The sequence below is a fragment of the Hippocampus bargibanti genome, linkage group LG19 (genome assembly GCF_051943395.1).
Source record: "Hippocampus bargibanti isolate YZ-2025 linkage group LG19, ASM5194339v1, whole genome shotgun sequence".
Taxonomy (NCBI): domain Eukaryota; kingdom Metazoa; phylum Chordata; class Actinopteri; order Syngnathiformes; family Syngnathidae; genus Hippocampus; species Hippocampus bargibanti.
The window spans coordinates 15,541,298-15,555,879 of NC_142752.1; the positions used below are offsets into that span (position 1 = coordinate 15,541,298).

The following is a 14,582-nucleotide window of genomic DNA, read 5'->3' on the forward strand; positions in this document are numbered from 1 at the left end:
CTATAATTTGGGCAAGTTCAGCGGGCCGGATTAAAAAGCCTAACGGGCCGTATGTGGCCTGCGGGGTGTAGTTTGTCCATATCTGATCTAGAGGAAGTAAAAGTTATTTCCGTAGGTGAACCAGCCCCCCCCCTCCCCCGAAGGCGCGGGGTGGGGGGGCGTTAGAAGTGAGCCTTGGCTGCGAGGAGGGAAGGACGGAGGTCGGCGGCGGTCGCGGGGGACATGCGGCGGCGGGCGCGGGCGGGTCGGTGTCTGGTGGTTGTGGGAACAGGTCACCATTCACGGGCCTTGCTCCGCGCCCAGCCTGCGGTCTTACTCGGCGGCCGACTGTGGAACCGAAGCCACCGGTGGATGAGGCGGCGGCAGGCGCCATGGGCGCGGGAGGGTCGGTGTCTGGCTGATTATGGGAACAGGTCACCTTTCACTGGCCTTACCCCGCGCTCCGCACCCGGCGTGTGGTCTTACTCGGCGGCCGACATATGGAATTGACGGATGAGGCGGGCGCCCTGACAGAGCTAAGACGTTTGACAACGTGATGAGCCTGCGTAAGAGACCAGAGGGAGGGCCTGATACAGGAGCGTACGTGGGACCTCCGCCACTAAAGAAATGCAAAGCGTCTGAGGGGCTCAATGTCCCTCCATCTGACACGGACTTTCTGAACCACATGGGTGTGAGCGGTGTCACGGCCCCACAACGTGCCCCCATCGCCCCTGTGTGTCGGGACCCCATCACTGTTGATAGAGTGCTTATGCACATTAGTAAACATATTACGTTATTTCATGCTTAGATTAGTAAACATTATGTTATTCCATGTTTAGCTTAGTACATATTATGTTATTGCATGTTTAATTTAGACTACATGGAATAATAAAGATATTAGTTAAATAGTTTTGAAAGGAGGATGTAACGAGTATCAAGTTTCAGTCTATGTTCTCCCAACACTGAGTTGTCCGCAGCTGATTGGACAACAGATCGCTGCTGTGGATGTTCAAAAACTAGTCAGAGCGGGAGCTCTGTCTCTTTCTTTGTGCTCTTTGCTCTGTGTGCTCCTCGCTTCCTGCTTCAACGAGAGAAGTGCTTTTTCTGTCTCACTAGAATAAAGTAGTTTTGTTGTTCACCATCTATCGTCCTCGATGATATTTTTTATCACAGAACTTCGTTGAACACCGAACCATATGAGAAACAAGAATTTGAATCGAACAACTGTCATGATTAGGATTCCTAGACTCAGCACGGCCGGTCCCTTGTGCGGTCAGATCCTCACGCGCATAATGTCTCTGGCCACTTCAATATACTTCAATATAAAACACAGTAGGAACGTGGCCCTGTTTGTCTGCCGCAGGTGCAGTAAAACATCCACCAAATGCCACCCCATTTCGTGCCACATGCCGAAATGCAATGGCCCAGGATCCACCTCGCCTACGTGGATCGCGTGCACATGGTGTCCGCGTCGGTTCCCCATTGTAAGGGGTGTGTCCCAGCATAAACGGCACTCCCACCCGGCCAACTGGCACCGGACTAAAGAAGCCCGCTTCCCAAAACCCACCTGGACATGGTCCCCCTCCTCCAGAGAATACCACAGAGACAGAATAGGGGTACTGGGTTTTTGTAAGGAGGCGTTCACGCGAGTTGCCGGTGAACTTGATAAGTGTCTCATGGTTGGTCAAGTACGCCGAGAATGGGCTGCTCTGGAATCGACCATCCATGATCGCAAAGCCCTCTGATGGAGTAGTTTAAAGGCTGAGTCGGCCCGGCTCCGGTGGGCCCCGTGTCCCCCCAGTGCGGGCCAAAGCTGATTTCCTTTTTAAGTTGATTGAGGTGTGTCAGATATATGACAGACAGACACTGTGGACAGAGACTCAGAACCAGAAATATTGTCCCCACTGCCGGCAGGAGACACAGTCATCAGATGACATACGTCTGAATTATGCGCCTCTCTGCCAATCTATTTATTGAGAGTATATGTAAATTAAAGTGATATTATAGTAAAACACAATTTTCTTTATTATAATGCCACGCCTCTGGGTGTTCTGAGCACCAACAGCTGCAAGCAATAAAACATAGACACTCTAATTGGTTGTCCCCTCCATCAACCTGTCTATCCTGGCGCCTGTGCAGGATTTCAAGCCGTAAATAACTTCTATATATAAATATAGAAGTTATAAGAATAAATTCTGTGCGAGGCCGGACCTCCTAGATGGCGCAGACAGTTCACCCTGCCGTGTCTTTTTCACTCAGATTTACTGTGGCCCTCTGCACTTTGACTGTGGGCCTACTGTTTATTTGGTCAACTAAGCACGGCACTTTTAAACATGATAAATTATTATTCTCCATCACGATGACGAACCTCACGGCAATGAGTTAACTACCCTTATGACTGCGGCTGAATCCTAGAGAGCTGATGGGGAACGAGTGGTGAATAAACTAGTTGAGGAGTTAGGTAGTCCCCCTCCCACCCCCAAAACAATTTGTAAGCTGACAATGTCCTTTAGCAGCCCTGGCATTCCGTCTGAGCGTAGGCCTCATAGATGTGGTGCTTATACGTACTACCAGTCCCAGTACCTTGCTAACAAACGTCACCTCGCCAAATTCATCTTGGACAGTCAAAGTCACTTCAGATGCACCATCCCGATCGGAGTGCTTGGGGGCCACTTCCAAGACAAGTGGCGTGACCGTCGTAAATTTAAAAGACTCGGCCGCTTCAGCTTCAGACCTATCCATTGACAATGCGATCCTGCACAGGCCCATCCGCCCCCTAGAGGTTCTGGGCAATCTTAAGGCCATGAAGCGCAATTCTGCCCCAGGGCCTGAGGGTATCACTAGGGGGACGCTGCTAGGCCATGATCTTTATGGACGGGTACTGGCCTCACTTTTTACATCTTGGTTGGTACAGGGGATCATCCCGGTTGCGGTCAAGGGTTGTCACACCACCCTTATTCCTAAATCATCTGATCCCATTGAATTAAAGAACATTGCTAACTGGAGGCAGATCACTATAAGCTCTGTCCTGATGAGGCTCTTCATGCGTATTATGTCAATGAGGCTGAGTCGGGCCTGCCCGATCAATCCTCGGCAAAAAGGTTTCCTGTGAAATACAGATGGCTGTGGTGAAAACTTGGCTGTGCTGGATCATGTCATTAATCGAGCTGTTAAAGACAAAGTGGACCTGGCGGTGGTCTTTGTTGACTTTGCCAAGGCCTTTGATTCAGTCAGTCATCGCCACATCCTGAAGGTGCTTGGTCGCACCGGGCTTGACAGGCATATCCTTGCGCTGGTTAGGAATGCCTCTCGCGGCTGCTCAACGCGCATTACGCGTGGCGGCACTAACTCCAACCCGATCCACATGCAGGTAGGCGTCAAGCAGAGGGACCCTATGTCCCCTTTCCTCTTCAATTTAGCCTTAGATCCGCTCATAGCTTCCCTTGAACGGGCTACTGTAGCCTTGAATGGGATGACCACAAACTAGCCACCCTGGCGTTTGCCGATGACCTGGTGTTGATTAGTGGGTCCTATGATGGAATGTCAGCACTGCTCGCATTGCTGGATAGGTTTTGTAACTACACGGGGCTCTCTGTGCAGCCTAATAAATGCTGCGGCTTCATGTTATCTGATGGTGCTGCTGCCAAAGTGAACCCATGGTCCGTATCTAACACACTAATCCCCATGGTCAACGCCGATGCCCCTATCTTGTACCTGGTTGTGTACATAGTCCCAACCAAGGGGATTGTTTATTGTGATATGCTCGCCTCAACCCAGGCCTGGCTTGAGGCGTTAGGTCGTGCCCCCTTAAAACCCGGTCAGAAGCTCACCATACTTAACAAATTCCTGGTACCTAGGCTACTGTACCACGCCATGGGACGCGCCCCCATTACCAAGCTGAGGCACATTGATAGGGAGGTGAGGAATGCGGTCAAAGAACGGCTCCACCTCAAACGAAGCACTTGTAATGGGATCCTCTATTCCTGCACCAAAGATGGGGTTCTACGTATCACTAGGCTTGAGTGGCACGTACCCAGCAGCTTGGTCAAGCAAGTGTGGCGCACGTGTTCCAGTGGACCATTGGACCCGATCAGCAGCTCGCTCTGTCACTAAACAGGCTGTTTGGCCACTGTGGTCGAAGGCGGGTGGAGGGTTATCTGATGACCTCCCTGTCATCTCAAGGACAGGTAAGATTCCGCATCTTATACTCCCGTGTGGGAAAGATATTGGAAATAGGGCCTGAGAGAACTTAGAAGTGCAAGGAAAAGCGGTTGCTGTGTTTATGGGAGACAGGATCAGCAACTCATGGATTAGAGAGCATCACTCCAATATCATCCGCCCAAAGCGCTTCATTAGAGCTTTAGCCCTTCCTGAGTTTAGATTAGGTGGGCGCAACCCCAAAGGTCCAGTCGTGTGTAGGGCTTGTCAGCTCCAATATGAATCACAGGCCCACGTCCTCGGAAATTGCGTCACGCTTAGTGGAAATATACTAAGGCACAATAAGCTTTGCACGGTGTTGGTCCAGGTGATGACTGATCATCACTGGGTGGTTGAAAGGGAGGTTAGTGTTGATGACAAGGAAGGCAAGATGTTCAGGATGGACATTGTAGCTGCAAAAGGTCCGCTTTGTTAGTCATAGATGTAACGGTAAGATATGAATCCAAAACCCACCCACTGGCTAAAGTCAAAGTCAGCTTTATTGTCAAATATGCTAATATGTATGACATACAGCACATGAAATTATTGTCCTCTCGGACCCAGCATGCAAGGAAGGCACTTATTACTAATGACTTTAACAGACATAATAAACATGAAAACGCCAATTTGCCGGGAGAGGGGAGCCGCTGCGTGTTCACGCGCCGCCATCTTGGGAAAAAAAAAAAAAAAACGCAAATTAGAATTGGCCCTCAACCGAATGAGTCTGAACAACTCTGGAATTGTGACAATTTTCATCTCTTTACAGCCAAAAGTGAGCAGTCGTCAGTACTATCAGAGCCATCAGATAATCAGCTCATCGCAGCTGCCATGGAGGTGGAGTCTCAGTGTGAGTAACTTTGTCACATCAGTAAAAAAAAAAAAAAAACGGAAAAAAACATAGAGGCAAAAAAGTTACAAGTGAGAAATGATTTTATCTTAACTTGCCAGCGTCCCAGGCTTCCACTTAGTCTGCCACAGGCACTGGTGATGTCAAATTGCCCACTCCTGGCCTCTCAGTCATGTCGGCCGCTCCTGTCCTTGTGGCCTGCGACCGTGGCGACACATCGTCAAAGCAGCGTGTTGCGCTTCCAAAGGGCTGGCTCACCACATTACCTGAGAGCGAGCATGCGTGGATAAGGCGGGCGCTGTTTGACATCACGGCCAGTGGAAAAGTGGCCCTCACCCCGAAACTCAAGCTCTGGTGGGAGCCCCCGAGGGTACCCATGGTATTTACGCAGCCCCCAGCTTCAAAAAGGCAGTTTTTCCACTCGAAATTCTGTGCACTGTGGGTGCCTTGTAAAATGTGGGGGGTGAAACTGGCCTGCCCCATGTGCCAATACCACCACCTGACTGGGGGTGGTATGTACAGGACGGTTCGGCGGGTGCTGAATGTCAGAGACTGGTACTTCATGGCTACCGAGAACCTTGAGTGCAACCGTTGCCACAAGAAGTTCTCGGCCTGAGAAGCCAAAATCCGGAAGCAACTGCACATCTCCAAGCAGTTACTGTTTCCGGCGGTCCTCACTTACAGGTGAGAAGCGGGCCGGTCGACCTTCTCACTCATCCGCCGTTGTGTCTGACGATTCCCTGTTTCTCTCCTCGTCTCTTTAGGCTGGCCTGTGACAAAACCGTCATCACCTTATTGAGGGCCCGCTCGCTGGGCAACAGTGCCACGCAGTTTTGCCAGACGCTAACGGAGCTACACAGTGAGGAGTGGTTCACCAGTGGGACCAACTACCTCGGCATCCTCACCCAGCTTGGTGTCCCAGTCGACGGGAGGGACAGCGTCCCGCCGATGCGCCCGCTCCCTGGCGTCACCTGGTTCCTGGCAGCCTACGTGCGAGACGTGATCCCCTGCCACGAAGATAACAAGGCCCGTCTCACCTCCATCTTTGGGAATATCTTGAAGATGGACTCCACCAAGAAGGTGCATATGTCACTCATTGCACGCATGTGGCCGTGGTGATGACTGTCGTGCTGATGTTGTGCATTTGCACGTTTGTGCCTTTTCGCCTGCAGATGGTCAAGAAGTTGGCAGGGGAATACGCCGGAACAGCCGCCTGGGTGACCAATGTGGGCAATGAGTACGGGCAGGTGCTCATGTCCGTGCTCACGGCCATGGAGGGAGAGGGTCTTTCTGCCATGGCGTGCGGACTTATGCGCCGGTACAAGAATGCAGGATAGCCACCCCCAGAGGTTTTGTACGTCGACCGTGACTGCTGCACTGTCACTGGGAAGAGCAAAGTAAGCGATTTCATTTCTGTAGTCGGTCTCTTGGTTCATTGCTTTTGAGTTTTTTTTTCAGATACCACACTCTCCAGTGTGGTGTCTAATGCAAAGGTCCACTTGTGTCGCCAGATCCGGGAGACGTTTGCCCAGTGGGACCGGCTGGTGGTGCGCCTGGATGTGTGGCACCTCATGCGTCGCTTTGCTAGAGGTGTCACGACAGATGCTCACCTTCTCTATACGCCCTTCATGGCACAGCTCGCCTGAGCCACCTTCGAGTGGGATGAGGGAGACCTCGAAAGGCTGAAGAGTGCCAAACAAGTACCAGAGGGCGGCCGCATCGCCATGGACGCCAAAGAGGTGCAACAACATTGCCGTCGCCGCACCAGGGGAGCAGATGAGACTGAGAGGCTCGTCCAGGAGGTGCTTGACCCCTTTTGGGAGGCCAAGGACACAATGGGCAGTCCTCTCATAAATCAGCAGCGTATGGCGGAAATCTGGAGGACGCAGCGTCGCCACCTGCGCTGCATCCACGACCCACCCGGATTAGCCCTGTACACCAAAACTGGGGAGGTGAAAAAAGGCGGGGTCACGCTCCCAGTGTTCCGCTGTGCACGGGGATCTACCTCCTTGGAGTCATTCCACCTCCATCAGTGCCGCTTTATACCGGGTGAGTAAAAGACGTGTAGGTGCTCACGTGTTTGTGCCAAAGACTCAATGCAATTGCTTCTCCCCCACATTTCCCACTCTGTGCAGGCACATCGGTGAATGCCCTTCATTTTCAAGTCTACCTGATGGAGGGCTTGACCAGGTGGAATGAGGACAGAGCCAGGGCGGCAGTGGTGGACGGTGGCAGAGACCAATTGCGCTGCTATGATGCGCGCTTGGTGGATGCCATCCAGGAGGTGGCACGGGCACGGCAGATCCCCAACCCCATAAACAACTACACCCCGTTGGGGAATTACACCGGTAAGCAAGGTGCTGAAAACAAGCCCTTCTTACATTCCACCTGACATGCCAAGTGCTGACTCTAGCTCGCATTCAGGGGAGCTCATCGGGGTGGAGTACCTGCAAGCACAGACCGGCGCTGTGCTCCAGACTTTCCTGGGAGGAGATGAGGAGGACTCAATTGACCAGGTGGGGGAGAATGGCGACGGGGAGGATGAGAAGCGGAACGACAGGGGCGAGGAAGAGGAGGAGATGCTAGGTTATGAGCACGTATTGCTTATGTCGGCACTGCCTACGCCTCTTCCAGAAAATTAGCCCTGGTCCCGGAAGGAAGAGGTATGTCTGGCTGTCCGTCTGTCTCAATTTTGTTCCATCTCTTTCAGCCAGCACACGGCGCATATAGCATGACGATCCCTCTTTTTAACACAGGAGGAGGACGTCAAGGACCCGGAAGGCCGAGGTGGCTATCAGCACGTCTGCCGGCAGAAGCGCTGGTGCATCTGCGCCTGAAGGCTTATGTGACACCAAATCAGGTGTCAGAAATAAAAGCCTTGTGGAGCAAGCTGCCCGACCAGGACAAGGCTCCTCCCGCAGCCCTTCCACGGCGCCAGAAGCCGCTGGTCCAGGGCCGCTTTAAGGCAGGAACCTCCAAGGGTGCACACGTGCCAGGAATAGATGCCGCCAAACGGTACATGTCAAATGTCATGCGCTGGCCGACTGGATGATGCCAGTTTTGTCACGTATCTGATCCGCGCCATGATCTCTTTATTGGGAAGGGGACAGAAGTGGCGCGCTCTCCGGGTGCCAGCAGGCTGCTGGAGGCCATCTTCTCTGACCTGGCCAACATTCACAGCCAGGGGAGTTGCTTCGCCGGGATCCGCGTCAGTCGCTGGGGTCTGGTCATGCGCGACTACAGTCGCATCAGAGACCTGTGCAGGAGGAACTCAGATCTCCTGACAGCAGCTCCCATTCCCCTTTGTGCGGTTAACCACCGGACCCTCGCTCAGTGGTGCGTAAGGTTTGGCCGCTAGCCGACGGAAGTGTGCCAAGGACACGCCTTCCAACAACTACATTTGTTTCTTTGCAGGCACAACCAAAGGAGCAAAGAGGACTGTGCGCAAACAATGTGCGTGGACATCCCAGCCCCCGGCTGCAAGTTGACAGCTGCAGACACGCTCACAGAGGCCAAGCCCTTAATGGACCAGCAGCCCCAGGGGGACAGTGTGTTAGAGCACTCAAAGGAGACATCCGGCATGGCGGTGACACACAGGGGTCCTGTCCTGCCGGAACTTTTCCGGGCGCTGCCCTTGTCCACCTTTTCGCCCGCCAACACTGCCTCAACCAGTCCAAGAGCCTCCACTTCCGCTTCAGCACTCACCCCCGTGCCATCGACTCTCGCGCCCGCCACCACTGGTGCCTCTTCCAGCTCTGCTCGGCCATCCCAAAAGGGGGGAAAATTACCAGGGAATATCACGCCTCGGGTGAGGGAGCCAAAAGGCGCTAATTTCCGCTGCAAGAACTGTGGCAACCCCAAGACTAAGGAGTTTGGCCATAGCCGCTACAGGAATGAGCACTTCTGCTCCCGGGCCGAGGGTCGTTCCGTCGAGGACTGGCTGCAAGAGAAAAGGAGCCAGGACACAGCCAGAAAGGTGATGTCATTTTATCTCACATTGGTAAGGAAGCATAAGAGATGGCATAAAAGAAGCTGTCAACTTGCTCCTGTGCTCTGACCGGCACACCAACTGTTCTACACTGCCTGTTCACACTGATTGCTGCTTTGCTGTTGTCATTGCTCAGTCTTTGTTAAGATTGGATTGTATTTGCCTTTATTAGTCTCAAAGTGGAGAAATTTACATTTCACAGCAGCAAAGTTATGAAAGCAAGAGGAAAGGAAGGAAATATGTGGAAAAACACAATACAAGAGCTGCTGGAAAGGCAGCCACATTCGCGGCGTCATCGTGAAGTAAAAAACAAAAAAAAGAACTAACAAACAATATGACAACACAAAGACGGCGCTGCGAGTGTGGCTGCCTTCCCAGCATCTCATGTATTTTGTTTTTCTACTTTCATTCCTTTCATCACTTTGCTGCTGTGAAATGTATTTTTTTCCATTGCAAGACTCCAAAGGTAACTCCAAAGACAATATGATGACACCAAAACCACAGTCATTTATTCATAAACACTTTCTGTACCCTCTGTGTTACATTCACCACACCCAACCAGCAATTGACGTGACTGTTTGGTTTGACATCCCGCAGACCACAATCCCACCACCCCCAGCACCCCCAGCCTGATCCTCCCCGACTGCGTCCTATACTGCCCGCGCCCATCGTTGAGGGCCCCACAACCGCAACGGCCAAGGGGCAAGGAGACAGACCGCTCTCCCCACCATAACGACCAGGTGAGGTCACCCCGGCGAGGGCAGGTTTTGCACTCAACCCGCCCCTTGTGGGCTTCACATAAAGCTCACGAACATTCATTCACATTGAGAATGTGACAAGGTGTCACCTGACACCTGCGGGTCAGGTGATATGCGTCAGGGTAAAATGCACATCAAGGTGATCAAGTAATTGAAATACATGAAAGGGTTCAAAGGGGCACTTCAATATCATACACACGTGTGACGCCACAAGTTTACTCAGACGTATTCATTCACATTAACTCATTGTTCTTCCTTTCTCTCTGCTGGCAGTCAACCAGACATGGCTTCCATGGAGCAAAAAGCAGAGACCAGCACCTCATCACATGCCCAACCAGGGCAATCCTCTGCCGCCGCAAGTAACGTCCAAATTTGCCTCAAGTGCCAAGGAAGTTGCAACACTTGCGGTCAGCTGATCACGGGCAGGCGAAGGTGCAACGAGAAAAAGTCCCCCTGTTCACCCGGTGCATCAAGGAGTACCATTTACAGGAGGAATTTGAAGGCCTTGAGCGACCAGCGGCTGCTTGAAGGCAACAATGCATTTGAGTGGGGCAACCGACCTGGGCAGGGTTGCCTGTTGTGTGGCGAACCGCGGACCTTAAAGGGTGGTCATGCCTCCTACTATGGAAAATATTTCTGCCAAGGAGATAGTGGAGAGAGTGCTTTGGAATGGCTGGAAAAGCAGTTGACTGCTCAGACACCAAAAGTTCCCCGCACCACGGCATGGCGGCAGAAAAAAAAGGCCTGGATCCAACCAGTAGAGAGGGCCCAACGTCTGTCGCAGAGTTATTCCGGAAGAGCAAAACATGTTCAAAATGTGGCCTGCCAACGACCATGGTTTGCGGTCACTCTTCCTTCATGAGGGGAGTCCACAAGAATACTTCACATACATTCTGCACAATGTATGAAGGAAAAGCAATGGAGGTGTGGAAGGCAGAGCAGCGAGCGGCGGCGGCTGCTGCTCCTACTGCTGCTGCTGATGGTGATGGAGATGATGATGATGATGCTCCTGCTGCTCCTACTGCTGCTGATGATGGTGATGGAGATGATGATGACAACGACGACGATTGCTCACAAGAAGACATCTAATCTCCTACTGATGAATATGACAACGATTAAAAAAATAGATGTGTGATAAAGCAAGCAGCTGGTTGTTTTTTTTCCTGGGCGTTATTTGTGTGATTTCAACAAAATGACAATAATAATAATAATAATAATAATAATAATAATAATAATAATACATTTTATTAATGACACTTTACAGTCATAGTCAAGCATAGGTACTATAACAAATAAAATACAATCACAAATAGAATACAATAAAATACAATTAGAAATAGAAACAACAGAAAGATTTTAAGCACCTTTCAAAGCTCTCAAGGACACTTTACAGTCACAGTCAAGCATAGGTACTATAACAAATAAAATACAATCACAAATAGAATACAATAAATAAAATACAATTAGAAATAGAGACAAAGAAAATGTTATTTTAAATAGGTGGATAACTTTAGGATTGCACTTACTATTAATATGAATGGTTATCCGTTACTTGTGAGGGAATTTACTATTAATATGAATGGTTATCCGTTACTCGTGATTATTAAAAATCCAACCAAACGATCAGAATGAAAGCCAACATAGCCGCGAAAAGCCGCGGGGGCCGAGGCTCGAACGCGGTCCGAGAAACGGCCAAATGGAATGAGAAAAAAGGCGAAAATGTGACCCGAGCGGGACCCGCAGATTGCGCGGGAATTTTTGCGCTGCATCCCATACCATATTTGGGGCACCGTTCCGTTATCATTTTCTAATAGAAACAGTGAGATGTCATCTTTTATTTCTTCTTTCATCTTCCCCTTTAATGCATTTAAGTCGCCAGGTGTAAGGCCCTTTATTGCATTTTATTTGTATGTCCAAATAGACTGGGCTGTGATCCGATAGGTCCATTATTCCAATTTTACACGGCCTTATAAGACCAATGTCTTTATTATACATGAAAAAATAATCAATCCTTGAGTAGCTATTATGTGGTGCAGAGTAAAAAGTACAGTATCCAGTAGTTGAGTTAAGTTCTCTCCATACATCACATATGCCCATCTCCTTTATCATCTTTCTCCTTTGTTACCGCCTTACGGATCGCCTCCCCAATGCGTAGTTTTTCTTATATTATCCTGGGCCTGTGTATTTTTAATAAAACTCGTCTGTTCTCTATTGATAATATCAGGCATGACTGACTTGTATCTGTTTGCCATAATCCAAGTATATATTTTGTAGTCGACATTAAGTATGGATATTGGTCTGAAGCTACTGCATAACTCTTTATTGTTACCCTCTTTTGGTATTATAGAGATGATCGGCTCTTTCCATGATGGGGGAATTTTGCCCTCCTTCATGGTATATCTGAGTGAAGATAACAAAAGTGGTCCTAGTTCTTGTCTAAATATCTTGTAGAACTCTTAGGGGAAGCCATCACCTCAGCTTGACCATTTTTTTTTGTTCCATTGATCGCCAGTGTTCGAATTAAATTCTTGTTAGTCTTTCCTGGTTCGGTTTTGTCAGAAGTTCAGTGATAAAAATATCAGTAACGACGATAGATGGTGAACAAAAAAACTACTTTATTCTAATGAGACAGAAAAAGGCACTTCTCGTCTCGGTGGGACGAAGACATGAGCACACGGACAAAGATAGGAAACAAAGACAACGAGCTCCCGCTCTGACAAGTTTTTGAACATACACAGTGGCGATCTGTTGTCCAATCAGTTGCGGACAAGTCGATCTTCCCGTCCAATCGGTTACGAACAACTCTGTGTTGGGAGGGTCTTAGACTGTATTTGCTGTTGCGACAACTATTGAACTAATAAACTTGATAATTTTATTTAACTAAATTAGACGTGCAATAATCATAATGTGTACTAAGATAAACATGAAATAACATATGTTTACTAATCTAAACATGAAATAACGTAATATGTTTACTAATGTGCATAAACACTCTATCATTCCCTCCTGTTGTACATTTAAAAATCAGTTCATACATTTCCAAAAGTTTTCAGGCATGCACGTCATACTAATTGCACAGGGAACCATACTAATCTAATCTATCCAACGTCTAATATTATTTAACTAACCATGGAGAAGGCGAAAAACCTCTATCACAATTTTGCTGCTGTGATATATAACCTCTCCATTTTTTGAGGGTTTTTAAATTTTAATGAGGAAAACTCCTTCTCGGCTCTCCAAATTTCTCCACTGTGAGACTAATAAAGGCATATCCAATCCAATCCAATCCGTTTCTTTTTTTGCTTGTTCGTTGGAGCAACCACTCTCTGGCCATGGTGTACTACCCCTAGCTACAACACTGGGTCCCCTTCACGCATTTGTTTATACAAAACCTTTGCGTAATTCACCTGAGAATTAGTTATCATATTCATTAGCATTGCTCTTAAGCATGGAATAATACAACCAATGACTAAGAAAATAAGTACAATCACAATTGCGAATGGGATAAACATTCTGAGCAAAGTCCGATACCAAGAGCCCCCAAAGGGCCCGTCAAAGATCCACGGTTGATCAGGCCGGTGATCTTTGGCCATGGCATCTCTGAGATCCCTGCCAACAGACAAAGCATCAGTCATGTTTATGGAATTTGCTTCTTCGGGTATGTACGTACAACAAGTGTCACCCACCATAGCACAGACGCCCCCTTGTGGGGCTGTCAAAAGGTCCAAAACCATTCTATTTTGCAGCACCATTTGTCTAATTGCTGCAATTTCAGTGTTTTGCATTTCATCTACTTCCAAACTGGCATTTACAAACACTTGAAATCTGTAGTCAATTGTTTCAATTCGTAGCATGTTTTTAGCCACTCCAATTTGTGGAAAAAGAGCTAACATTACCTTACTTCCTGTGCTACGGTGTTTGAATTGTTCTGGAACATCAGTTCCCCAGATCGAATCATGGGGCTTAAACGACACACTTCTTTTCACATGATGGTGCGCGGGACGACTGGTAACGATGAAAGTATTATCAGTTACAGTAACAGGTGCGCACATACCGTAGGCTCTCGGAGGAATAAAAGAATATACTTTCCAACCACATAACCACAAAGATGTGAAGATACAGGTAAAATGGTGACATTGGTGTTTAACGGTAGCACATATAAACATCTATCCTCATCTATAAAACCTAAGTTTTGACCTGTACCGTATATTGCAACACATACTGGTAATCGCAATCCGCTCTCGGTCATAACCTGATTTTCAGTTTCCAAAATGGTGTCTAAACTTGGAACAATCTCTCCTCTCGAAGCATTGCGAAGAACTGGAAAATGTTGATCAGGTTTATGCGAAGATATTAACATATATGCGGCTCGAGCCATTTTATCTCCAAATACCTTTGAATGCACTCTCTGTTGCATCCCCGAATGTGGCATTTTGGAACAAACGAAGCAATTACTTTTCCTATTTTGTTTAGCAATTAATGTAGCATAACGATACCACGTGTTTGATAACAATGGATGCCAATCATATTTTTCTCCTGCAAATGGTTGATATAATGCGTCCATGACTTTTTTGGCAGGTATTTCAACATAGGCTGTCAGTCTGATGTGCGGTTTATTTTTCAACGGCGATGTCACGACTGGTGTTGTCAAAGATGACAAGATGCATATAGTTACGGGAAAACCAGTGTGATGTTCCGAGAATAAGGACAGAGTCTCAAGTCCAGGCATCCTGCAACATCATGAGTTATAATAGCAAGTTGGATATCAGTCATTGTACCATTCCAGTTCCTGTTCCTAACCAGTTCCCTCGAG

At 48.6% G+C, this 14,582-nt stretch overlaps 3 pseudogenes; all 3 read left to right on the forward strand.

Annotated features, from left to right (window-relative positions):
- Positions 1-5,477: 5,477 nt before the first annotated feature.
- On the forward strand, positions 5,478-6,414 carry LOC148884101 (uncharacterized; annotated as a pseudogene).
- A 333-nt stretch (positions 6,415-6,747) lies between these two features.
- Positions 6,748-9,644, forward strand: LOC148884102 (uncharacterized; annotated as a pseudogene).
- Positions 9,645-10,052: 408 nt separating this feature from the next.
- LOC148884103 (uncharacterized) lies at positions 10,053-10,858 on the forward strand (annotated as a pseudogene).
- The last annotated feature ends 3,724 nt before the right edge of the window (positions 10,859-14,582 follow it).